At 44.5% G+C, this 12,120-nt stretch overlaps 1 protein-coding gene across 2 annotated transcripts in view; it reads right to left on the bottom strand.

The window, feature by feature from the left end:
- CENPP (centromere protein P) overlaps window positions 1-12,120 on the bottom strand; it is a 250,849-nt gene that overhangs the window by 2,952 nt on the left and 235,777 nt on the right. The window lies entirely within an intron of this gene.

Here is a 12,120-nt window from a genome sequence, read left to right as displayed (position 1 = left end):
CTCTAGAGCTTTAGCATTTGGCCTTAAAAGCCTTTCAAACTGGGGCCTGTGGGCTGGCCCCACCACAGTGGATATGCCACCCTGTCTGTCCTCAGACTTGCTGCTAAGTGGCCAGCCTGATGTTTGTAACTGTGGGCAGATGGCTCCTGCACAGCCAGTGCAGGGCTACCTGGACCCTCCTGGGGACCTGGGTGCCTCCCCCCAAAGGTGTACTGTCTGGCTATTCTGGGTAACAAGGTTTCAGGAAGCATGCTCTGCTGAAGATCCGATTTCATGAACAGAAGGTATACCAAAAACATTCTACCTAAAATGGAAGTGAAGTCAAATTCCACAAATTGAGGCCTGCAACTCCAAAGCAGGGTTGGCTCCCCCACTTCCCCTCAGGTAATATAATAATTCTGGAAATTTCTTCTTTCTATTATTTGCAGCAGCCCCTGGGAACCTCTAGTGTTAGACTTGACTTGCAGGTCATTAGAACAACAAAGCTTTGCAGGAACCTGAACAGAATATTCACAATAAATAGAACAATGAGTGGCCCCATATTCGCCGTTCTTAGAAAAACCTCTTTTTGTTCATTCTCGTTAGAAGAGATTGGGGTGATGTGCTATGAGAGACAGTTAAAGTAGGCTCCCCAGGGAGATTTCAAGTTCCAAAAGGGTCAACTTTTTATTTTAAGATTTTTAGGGTCACATCTGTGGCATATGGAGGTTCCCAGATTAGAGGTTGAATTGAAGCTACAGCTGCCATCCTACACCACAGCCACAGCAACGCCAGATCTGAGCTGTGTCTGCAACCTACACCACAGCTCACGTCAATGCTGGATCCTTAATCCTCTGAGGCTGGGGATTGACCCCGCAACCTCATGAATTCTAGTTGGGTTCGTTAACTGCCGAGCCACAAAGGGAACACCCCAAAAGGGTCAGCTTTTGAAAGACAGATTTTCCTTCTTTTCACAGCTCCTGATATGGAAATGGACACCTGGGCTGAAATCAGGTGTAAGCCCTGTCATATCGCACATCCAAATCCAAACCCAGCCATGGCCGCTGGCCCAAGCCCCATAGAGGGACACTGAGGTGCGGCTTCGTCTGAGAAATGTCTGGTACAGCAGCCAGTCAGAGAACACCCCCCACCCCCCGTAAGACAAGGAGCAAGGCTGGATCTGTTGTGGGGGCAGAACCTGTCAGTCTCAGAGGCTGAGGCCTTCCTAAAGCGGCAGGGACTTGGTAGGTGGAGCAAAATCAGCCCCATCAAAGGAGGTCTTATGGGGACAAAGATGTGTCGCAACTTTTAAAGGACTAGCCCATACATCAGTGAGCTTTTTGCCAGCGTGAGGCCAGTGCTCCCAGACCCCTGTGTGTGAAAGATGCTGATGGAGCAAGAACACGTCCAAACACCAAGCCATTCTGACCAAAGGCTGGGGTGGGCCTGGTTTAAACTTACAGATGATTTCTGATTTCAGTGAAACTGTTGTTATGCGAAAATGTATACCTAAGTGTTTTAAATGGAAAGTGCTGGTTGATTTTTAAACCTCAAGCTCCTCTAAATTAATAACAACTGTATGAGGAATGTACAGGAGGACATGCGAATGTGGCAGTGTAACTCCCAGGCTGAGCTGGAAGCATGTGGCCTGGGCCATTTCCAGTGTGGGGCCCAGGGGCTTGGTCTGCCTCCAAGCAGACCTCATGTCCTCTCTAGGCCTGTCCTCATGAACAAAAGGAGGGTTTCGATTAGAAGCTTTCAGTAAAAAAATAAACTGTACTCCCTTTAGTTTTTAAAATAAAAAAAAAAGCAGAAATGCTGACATTAGGAAGAGATGAGGCATTTTCAGTATGTGTTTCTGGAGAACTTTTAGAGGCTGTGTGGAAGGGTGTCTCTCCTTTTTTTTGCTTTCTTTAGGGCCGCATCCACGGCATATGGAGGTTCCCTAGGCCAGGGGTCTAATCAGAGCCACAGCCGCCAGCCTACACCACAGCCACAGCAACACAGGATCGGAGCCACGTCTTCAACCTACGCCACAGCTCACGGCAAGGCTGAGTGAGGCCAGGGATCAAACCTGCATCCTCATGGATACTGGTCGGATTCATTTCCGCTGTGCCACAACGGGAACTCCGGAAGGTTGTCTCTTAATACAAGTTTAATGTCACCCCATTTATCATTTATTCACTTGCCCGGTGACCTCAGACGTTCAGAGCTGACAGGAAGAAAGCAACTAAAAAGGCTGAAGAGCAGCCTGGAGACAGGACATAAAGAGCAGAGTCTGGTTACCATCGTTGACAGTCAGAAATACAAAGGAGGGTCTCCTCAAAAGACGCGTTCATGTACAGGCAGCTTTGAGGGAGAAGATGGGAAGGCTCTGAAAAGTGATACCGCTCTAAGTGCGAAGGGGCCTGAGATCACGGTCTAAGATCAGGACATTTCAGCAGCGATTGCAAGTTTTACATTCTGTTCTCTTTGACCTTCATTAAAACCAACTGCATCACCAAGAAAGCATTAAGACAATGCAAATCTGATAAGGCAGAGTTTAGGATATTTAGAATGAAATATTTTAGAATATTTAACATGAAAATATAACTACACACACACACACACACACACACACACACACACACACACACAGAAGCCAGACTGGAAAGTTATCAGCTTGAAGCACCTTAGATGCTTCACATTCTGCCACTAGTAAAATTAAGGTCCAGGTACTGAAAGGGAGTAAGTGGGAGGCCTGTGCTTCCCCCGTGCTGCTGGGAAGGCTGGGAGAAGCTGTGTGATGCGGTTCCTTGGCACACACCAGGCTGTCAGCCTTCCACAGGAAGCTTATGCTAAGTGGTGATTCAAAATGGATGTTTATTATGCTGCTTGCCATATGCCTGGAGTTTGCATTCAAGAACTCTTCTGGTGTTTGTGACAGAAAAAAATGGTAGCTGTGAGAAAGCTGGCGATCTGTTATTCATCCCCGATTTTCTGCCTCTTACCCACTTTGTTGGAAAGGCTGCTGGATGCTGGTCCAAAGGGAAGAGAATTTGAATCAGAACTTTAAAGAAAACCAGCCTTGTGTGATGGATCAGTCATACCATCCCAGTGCTGAGGAGCAATGACCAGATCATCCCTACCTCTGCTTAAATGAATGGGAAACTCGGATTCTTGAGTTTAAATGTACCCTTGAGTGTCTGCAGATATGTTAATTCATCTTGACTTTAATATTTTCCAAAAGATTATGTCTGGCTGATTGAATGATTTTTTTTCCCCTTAAACCGAGACATAATCCACATTAATAAAATTCATTCCCTTAAAGTATAATAAGGTGAGTTTTGGTATATTCACAAGGTTATATGCAAATACCACCACTTTCTAACTCCAGAACACTTTCATCCTTTGTAAAGAAACCTTCCCTTTAGCTCCTGCCCCTTAATCCCTCTGCACCCCTCACACATGACCCCACCGTGAGTAATCACTAATCTACTGCTGTCCCTACAGATCTAGATATTTCATACAAATGCAGTCATACTGTATGTGGACTTTTGTGACTGGCTTTTTATCCTGTTTTCAAGGCTCACCCATATTGTAGCATTCCTTTAGAATACTGGATTCCATTCTGGATATACCAGTTTTTGTTTATCCGTTCATCAGCTGATGAACACTTGGGTGTTTTCCACTTTTTAGCTAATGGGAACAATGCTGCCACCAACTTCTGTACACAGGTGTGGACATGTAAATTTTTTTGGTTATATACCTAGGAGTGGAATTGCTGAGTCATATAACACTATGTAACCTTCTGAGGAATTGCCCAACTATTTTGCACGGGGGCTGCACCAGTGTTATGATTCCATCAGCAGTGTCTGCGGGTTCTGGTTTCTCCATCTCCTTGCTGATACATATAGGCTCATGACCCACAGTCTAGTTTGTGGTCGGACTCCTGAAAGGCTCACCCTTATTGCTCTGTGGTAAGATGGCTAAGGAAAAGGAAGGAGAAGGGTGTGTGTGACCTGGTGTGACAGCTGCTGGTGGCCTGATGGTGACAGAAGGAATGTGTTCTGGAGGAGGAATGGATGGGGCTGGCTGGATGTGAGAATGGAGAAGAATCAGGGAGAGCAAGGATGTAGGCAGCCTTACTGTTGGGGAGAGGGGGACCCCGATACAAGGTCAGTGTGGTGGAAGTGCCTGTGGAGAGGGCAGAGGTGGAGGCCAGTGTGGGGTGGGAGCACCAGCAGGGCTCAGGGAGGAGGGAACCGGTGCCTGTGTAACTCCACTGGCGGTGCTGGGGCTTGTGCTGGATCCTGGTGGATAAAGAAGAGTGTGCAGTGAGGAAGGAGACACAGACACAGGCTGCTCTACAAGGAGGCCCTATTGCTTGGAGAAGCAGGAAAATGGGAGCAGGTGGTGAGGGGTCCGAGGGACTGGTACTAGGTGTGTGTCGATGGGAGTAGATGCAGAGGAAGGTGGCCAGTCCTCCAATCAACATGACGTGGGGACAGATTTCGGTAGATGGTGGTAGGGGCGGCTGATAGTTAATTTGTAAATCAGGACCCAAGAAATGGAAGCCATTCCTGAGGCATGGCCCACAGCACAAATCAAAAGTCAGCCTGCACACCTAACACCAGTCACAATCCTTCAACTCAGGAGTTCCCTGGTGGCCTAGTGACTTAGGACCTGGCATTGGGTTTGATCCCTGGCCTGGGAACTTTCGAATGCCTCAGGTGTGGCCAAATAAATAATTTAAAAAGTTAAAACAAACAATCCTCCAACTCAGCTTTAGTGAGCTCACCTTAGCCTAGAAAGCCGTGTCTTCTGGCCAATCCTGCCCTGTTTTCATATGGCCTCTAATATGTCTATTAAACTTCCTTGGGAACAGTGTTCTGCTTGAGAGGCACAGCATTCCCCCAAGCCATGCACTGCTTCCCTTGGATAAAGGACATCAAACGTGTTACTAAACTATATCATTTTTGTCATCTGCCCAGAGCAGGGACTCCACTGCAGGGTGGAGGAAGACAAGGGAGAGCCTGTCTGCCTATAGGCTTGAGCTGGGGATCACCCGCAGTAGCTCCAGGCTGGGGGCCGGTGCAGCTCTGGGAGGGCAAGTAGTCGGTCAGAGTCAAGCTGGGTATCCACACTCAAAAATCCCGAGACCACTGTTCTAACATCAAAAGGTTGGAAATGCCTACAACATCACAGAATAACCACAGAAGTCACATAATGATATTATAGAGTGAACAAGTGTATGGTTTCCAGGGCTCTGAGGCCATCCTGCCCGTGTGGGCCCCTGTTACCTCCCCACAGGCTCCCCACAACCATGATACCTGTGGTCACTCATCTGGTTTTAGAGCAAGTGGCAGACACGATACCCCTTATCCCTGGACACTCAGTGGGCATTTCCCCAAATGCGGCCATTTTCCATCTTTACCAAAACATAATATTCCAACCAGAAAATTCCTATTTCTCCCTTCTGTGTCCATCATAGACCACCCACCCCAAGCCCGTCTGTCCCACATTCAAGTCTTGGCAGTTTGGAAAATGAGGGCTGTAGGGTTACAGATGGGCCTCAGTCTAGGCCTGACGTCCCCTTGATGCCATGTCGGGAGTGCAGTGGAAAAGCTACTGTGCTAGTTCCTGAGTCACCCCTTTCCCTCTCTAATTGATATTTTTCAAGTGGACATCATGAGACCAAGCCACTGTCTGGTTCCTCATCTGACATCCACTCACCAGCTTGGGCCTTGCTGCTGCCTCTGAGCTGAGTCAACCCACATGAGGGCTGCCAAAGGGTGACAGTCTGTCTCCATCATTCCTTCCACACTGACGAGCAGCTTTCCACCAGAAGGAGTTTTTACTTCTCCCTTATTTATTTTGTATCAGTATTGACTCACAGAGCACTAATTTATTCAACAGGGATCAGCATTTCTCTGAGGAGCTGATGCTATTTAGATACCAAGACCTAGGCTCCTTGCTCCTGGGCCTTCAGTGCTTCCAGGCCCTTTCAGGGGAAAGAGCTTAGTAAGAGAGGTGAATGGGACACATGCACGAGCACACACACACCACACCCCTTCAGAATCCTGCACACGCTACTAGGGAACAAACAAATCATCCCAACGCCTTGGTGCCCCCCCCGCCCCAGGATTCTCTAGCCTTCCTCCTTCTGCAGCTGTAAAATCACTCTATTTATTCCTAGGAAGGAATAAAGTTTACACATAGAACTCTTCTAAATCTTCCCTTTTTAGAATGGAAAGGGGAGTTAGGCAAGCAAAATCAGTCATATATATACAGCCAGGAAACAACCACCCTGCACTCAATGTGAAGGCCAGTGTACCCGTAAAAGATCAACCCCATTAAGGTTACTAGACAGTAAATATCACTTCATGTGGGGATATGAGTCCAAGTGGGAGTTCTGTTTTTAAAAGAACTAAAAAGACAAAAGACACACACACACACAAAAAGACTGTCATTGTCATTCTAAGCTAATCGGGAGCAACTGTATGCTGTATTTAACAAATGTAGTCTGTTCTCTCCTAAACTAATAATTGAAAAAGTGAGCCAGGTTGGTTTCCTTTAAAAATTGTCAGAAGGATAATTAAGAAGCTGCACAGGAGTTCCTACTGTGGCTCAGTGGGTTAAGGACCTTATGTAGTCTCCATGAGGATGCGGGTATGATCCCTGGCCTTGCTCAGTGGGTTAAGGATCCGGCGTTGCTGCAAGCTATGATGTAGGCCTCAGCTGCAGCTCTAATTTCGAAGCCTATGCTAGGAACTTCTATATGCTGCTGGTGCAGCCATAACAAGAAGTCCTTTGCTGATTTGATAAGCAATAAATGATATGTGCTGCTCTTTAATATAAAAAAACAACAACAGCTGAACAGGAGTTCCCATCGTGGCGCAGTGGAAACAAATCCGACCAGGAAACATGAGATTGCGGATTCGATCCCTGGCCTTGCTCACTGGATTAAGGATCCGGCATTGCCGTGAGCTGTGGTGTGGGTCGCAGACACGGCTCGGATCTGGTGTTGCTGTGGCTGTGGTGTAGGCTGGCAGCTCCAGCTCCGATTCGACCCCTAGCCTGGGAACCTCCGTATGCCGTGGTTGTGGCCTTAAAAGGACAAAAGACAAAACAAACAAATGAACAAACAAAAAAAACAGCTGAACATACACGCATATAAACGTAAAAATCAATGCTAGAAACTTTTTCTTCTCTTTGGTCATGCCTGTGGCATACAAAAATTCCCAGGCCAGGGATCAAACCTGGGGCACAGCAGTGATAGCATCTGATCCTTAACCACTAGGCTACCCGGAAACTCCTAGAAACTCTTTAGAGGTAATTTTCACAACTTCCTCTTCATATAGTTTTTAATATAATTATGCAAGCAAAATAATGAAATGCAAGCAGATGATGAAAGTGATATTTCATATATTCACTGGCAATTTTATCCTTACTAAAATTAAAACTCTCATTTTTCATAAATCTCAAAGTAATGTCCAAAGCATTGAAACTGACTGTAATTTAAAGTTGTTATGGGGAGTTCCCATCGTGGCGCAGTGGTTAACGAATCCAACTAGGAACCATGAGGTTGCGGGTTCGGTCCCTGCCCTTGCTTAGTGGGTTAACGATCCGGCGTTGCCGTGAGCTGCGGTGTAGGTTGCAGACGCGGCTTGGATCCCGCGTTGCTGTGGCTCTGGCATAGGCCGGTGGCTATGGCTCCAACTGGACCCCTAGCCTGGGAACCTCCATATGCCGCAGGAGCGGCCCAAGAAATGGCAAAAAGCCAAAAAAAAAAAAAAGTTGTTATGGTCTAATTTAATTTTTTTTTCATAGAATCACTAACTTTTTGAGTTTTTAAAGTGTTAAGTTTCTTTTTTCAAAAGACAAATTACCACCCACACTGCCACACACAATTTACTGGCCTCTTGTTAACATTTGCAGGCCATATGTCCTTGACATGCATTAGTTCATTCAATGCTCACAGCAGTCAAATGAAACCATTGGTAGGTATAATGCTCATTTAAATGAAACTGAAGCCCCCAGAATTAAGATACTTGCTCAGGACTGCACAACTAGTGAGCTGATTCAAACCTAAGGCAATCAGATTCCAAAACCTGAGCTTATAAACAATCCTACCATATAACATATCTAGACTCAAATACAGTAGTAATACACAGGCCAAGTGTTATTACAGTCAACTTGTAATATAATTCATGCTGGCAACTGATGTTGATGGTAGCAACGAAAACATTTTTTTGGGCCAAGCCCACAGCACAGGGAAGTTCCTAGGCCAGGGATTGAACCTGTGCCACAGCAGTGACAACACTGGATCCTTAACCTACTAGGCCACCAGGGAACTTCCAACAAAAACCTTTTTGTTGGGAAGCATAACTGTCCCTAAAGGTTTGTTCCTATATTCCACATGGTATAATAAGATTTAAGTCCCCAGTGGTAAAGAGCTCCTGCCCTAGAAAAGGCAATTGGCAGTGCCTGTTTTTCATTAGAAGGTTGTAGTGTTCTCTCCAGAGGAAGCAGGGTGCAGAGTCCAGGCCCTTTCTGGTGGTTTCCTGCCTTTTCACATAGGCCTCTGTCACAGGGATGACAGAGGGACTCTTATTTAGACTTTCTACTAAAGTCTACTAGCCTTTCTCTGGTCTGCATCAAATAACACGCTGTTATCTGCTTCTTATATGTTACTCCTGCCTTCCTCTGGCCTATTCTTCATCCTTGTGCATTATGTCTTTTAAGACCCTCACTATGAGCCCAGAAAGAAACCCACACACCTATGGACAATTAATCTTTGATAAAGTAGAAAAGAATATACAATGGGGGAGTTGCCATCATGGCTTAGCAGTTAATGAATCTGACTAGCATCCATGAGTACTCAGGTTCAATACCTGGCCTCGCTCAGTGGGTTAAGGATCTGGTGTTGCTGTGAGCTGTGGTGTAGGTCACAGATGTGGCTTGGATCCTGCATTGCTGTGGCTGTGGTGTAGACCAGCAGCTACAGCTCCAATTCAACCCCTAGCCTGGGAATTTCCATATGTCGCGGGTGTGGCCCTAAAAAAAAAAAAAAAGCAAAGAAAAAAAAAGAATATACAATGGGGAAAGACAGTCTCTTCAGCAAGTGGTGCCAGTAAAACTGGACAGCTGCATATAAATTGATGAAGTTTATAACGCGCCTTTACACCATACACAAAAACCAACTCAAAATGGCTTAAAGATTTAAATATAAGACTTGACACTGTAAAACTCCTAAAAGAAATTATAGGCAAAATATTCTCTGACATAAATCATACCAATGTTTTCTTAGGTCAGTCTCCCAAAGCAATAGAAACAAAAGGAAAAATAAACAAGTGGGACCTAATCAAATTTATAAGCTTTTGCACAGCAATGGAAACCATAACCAAACTAAAAAGACTACCTATGAACTGGGAGAAAATATTTGCAAATGATGTGACCAACAAGGCCTTAATCTCCAAAATATACAAACAGCTCATAGAACCCTATAACAACAACAACAACAACAAAACAATTAAAAAATGGACAAAAGACCTGAATAGACATACAGATAGCCAAGAGATATATGAAAAAAAAGTGCCATCACTAATTATGACAGAATAGCAAATCAAAACTACAGTGAGGTACCATCTCACACCAGTCAGATCAGAATAGTGATCATTAAAAAACTACAAATAATAAATGATGAACAGAGTATGAAAAAAAAGGGAACCCTCTTACACTATTGGTGGGAATGTAAGTTGGTGCAGCAACTGTGGAAAAGAGTATGGAGGTTCCTGAAAAAACTAAAACTAAAGTGCCATCTGATTCAGCAATTCCAGACAGAACTCTAATTTGAAAAGATACATGCATCCCTGTGTTCACAGCAGCACCATTCACAATAGCCAAAACATGGAAACAACCTAACTGTCTATAGACAGATGACTGGATTAAGAACATGCGCTCGCTCTCTCTCTCTCCACACCATGGAATATCACTCAGACATAAAGAAGAATTAAATATTGGCATTTGCAGCAAAATGGATGTGCTTGGAGATTATCATCCTAAGTGAAGTAACCTAGACAGAGAAAGACAAATATATGCTATGACTTATATGTGGAATCTAAAATAAGACGCAAATGAACATATCTATGAAACAGAAACAGACTCACAGACATAGAGAACAGACTTGTGGTCGCCAGTGGGGAGGGGGGTAAAGGAAGGAAGGACTGGGAATTTGGGATCAGCAGATGCAAAAAAGCACATACACAGGATGGATAAAAAGTCCTGTTGGACAGCACCGGGAACTATATTCAATATACTGTGATTGACCATAATGAAAAGAATACGAAAAAGAATATGTGTATAACTGAGTCACTTTGCTATACAGCAGAAATCAACACAACATTGTAAATCAACTATATAAAATTAAAAAAAAATTAAAACTTTTCTACTGTCATTTCAGAAGGGTTTTAGCAGGGTGCCCCACAAAGGTGGTTTGTTTCAATCATCCATTTTTGAGGCTTTTCATATTTCGATTTATTTTTCTTTTCTGTTTTTTTCTCTTTTTAAGGCTGCACCTGCAGCATATGGAAGTTCCCTGGTTAGGGGTCAAGTTGGAGCTGCAGCTGCTGGCCAATCTAAGCAGCATCTGCAACCTACGCTGCAGCTTGAGGCAATTCTGGGGCAATTCTGGATCCTTAACACACTGAGTGAGACCAGGGAATCGAACCCACATCCTCATGGATATTAGTCGGGTTCTTAACCCACTGAGCCACAGTGGAAACTCCAAGGCTTCTCATGTTTAAGAATATTTTCTTTTTTTTGGTCTTTTTTGTTGTCTTTTTTGTTGTTGTTGTTGCTATTTCTTGGGCCGCTCCTGTGGCATATGGAGGTTGCCAGGCTAGGGGTTGAATCGGAGCTGTAGCCACTGGCCTATGCCAGAGCCACAGCAACGCAGGATCCGAGCCGCGTCTGCAACCTACACCACAGCTCACGGCAATGCCGGATCGTTAACCCACTGAGCAAGGGCAGGGACCGAACCTGCAACCTCATGGTTCCTAGTCGGATTCGTTAACCACTGCGCCACGACGGTAACTCCAAGAATATTTTCAATTTCTCCTCATCCTTGATGAATAGCTTGGATATAGAATTTAAGATTTAAATATTTAAATGAGAGCAGCTCTCATCCCTGGGACAAAATAAAATAGGGCATAAATGACTTGTAAAAATAAAATTTTAAATGGTTGAAATTTTGTATTACTTCAAATCCTGACAGTTTAAGGAAAAATAAAATAAAATGAATATTGGTCAAGGAGAATTAAAACGTGAGAGGGAAAACAAGCCCTGGTAAGAGTTCAAAAGACAGGAATATATTTCTAATTTTGCCAGATCTTTACATATTGAATCACAGGATACCTTTATGAGGCAAAGAGATAAAATTATGCCCTATTTATTTATTTGTTCTTTGGCCACGTCTGTGGCATGTGGAAATTCCCAGGCCAGTGATCAAACCAGTACCACAACTGTGACTGAAGCCACTGCAATGACAGTGGCAGCTCCATAACTAGCTGAGCAACCATGCCCCTTTTAAAAATAAAAAAATGTAAGAAAAATAAAAACAAGCTCAGAGATGTGCAAGGCTGCTCCCACGACCCCAAAGTGCAGATGCCACCCAAGCTGGCCTCCTGACCACAATGCCCTTCTCTTTTTCTTTTTTCTTTCTTTCTTTTTTTGTCTTTTTAGGGCCACACCCATGGCATATGGAGGTTCCCAGGCTAGGGGTCCAATCGGAGCTGTGGCTGCTGGCCTACACCACAGACACAGCAATGTGGGATCTGAGCTTCATCTGCGACCTCCACCACAGCTCATGACAATGGCAGATCCTTAACCCACTGAGTGAGGCCAGGGATCGAACCTGAGTCCTCATGGATACTAGTTGGGTTTGTTACAACTGAGCCATAATGGGAACTCCCAAACTATGTTTTAGAACAGTTTCAGATTAAGAGAAAAACTAGGAAGATAGTATGGAGTTCCCATATTATTAGCATCTAACTTTGGTGTGGTACATTTGTTACAATTAATGAATCAATATCGGTAATGACTTTTAAACTAAAGTCTATACTTTATCCAGCGTCCTTAGCTTTTCCTTATTCTGTTTCA

This window comes from Phacochoerus africanus, chromosome 5, assembly GCF_016906955.1.
Source record: "Phacochoerus africanus isolate WHEZ1 chromosome 5, ROS_Pafr_v1, whole genome shotgun sequence".
NCBI lineage: Eukaryota > Metazoa > Chordata > Mammalia > Artiodactyla > Suidae > Phacochoerus > Phacochoerus africanus.
Note: the sequence above shows the minus strand (reverse complement) of the source record. Positions and strands in the feature narration are given on the sequence as shown.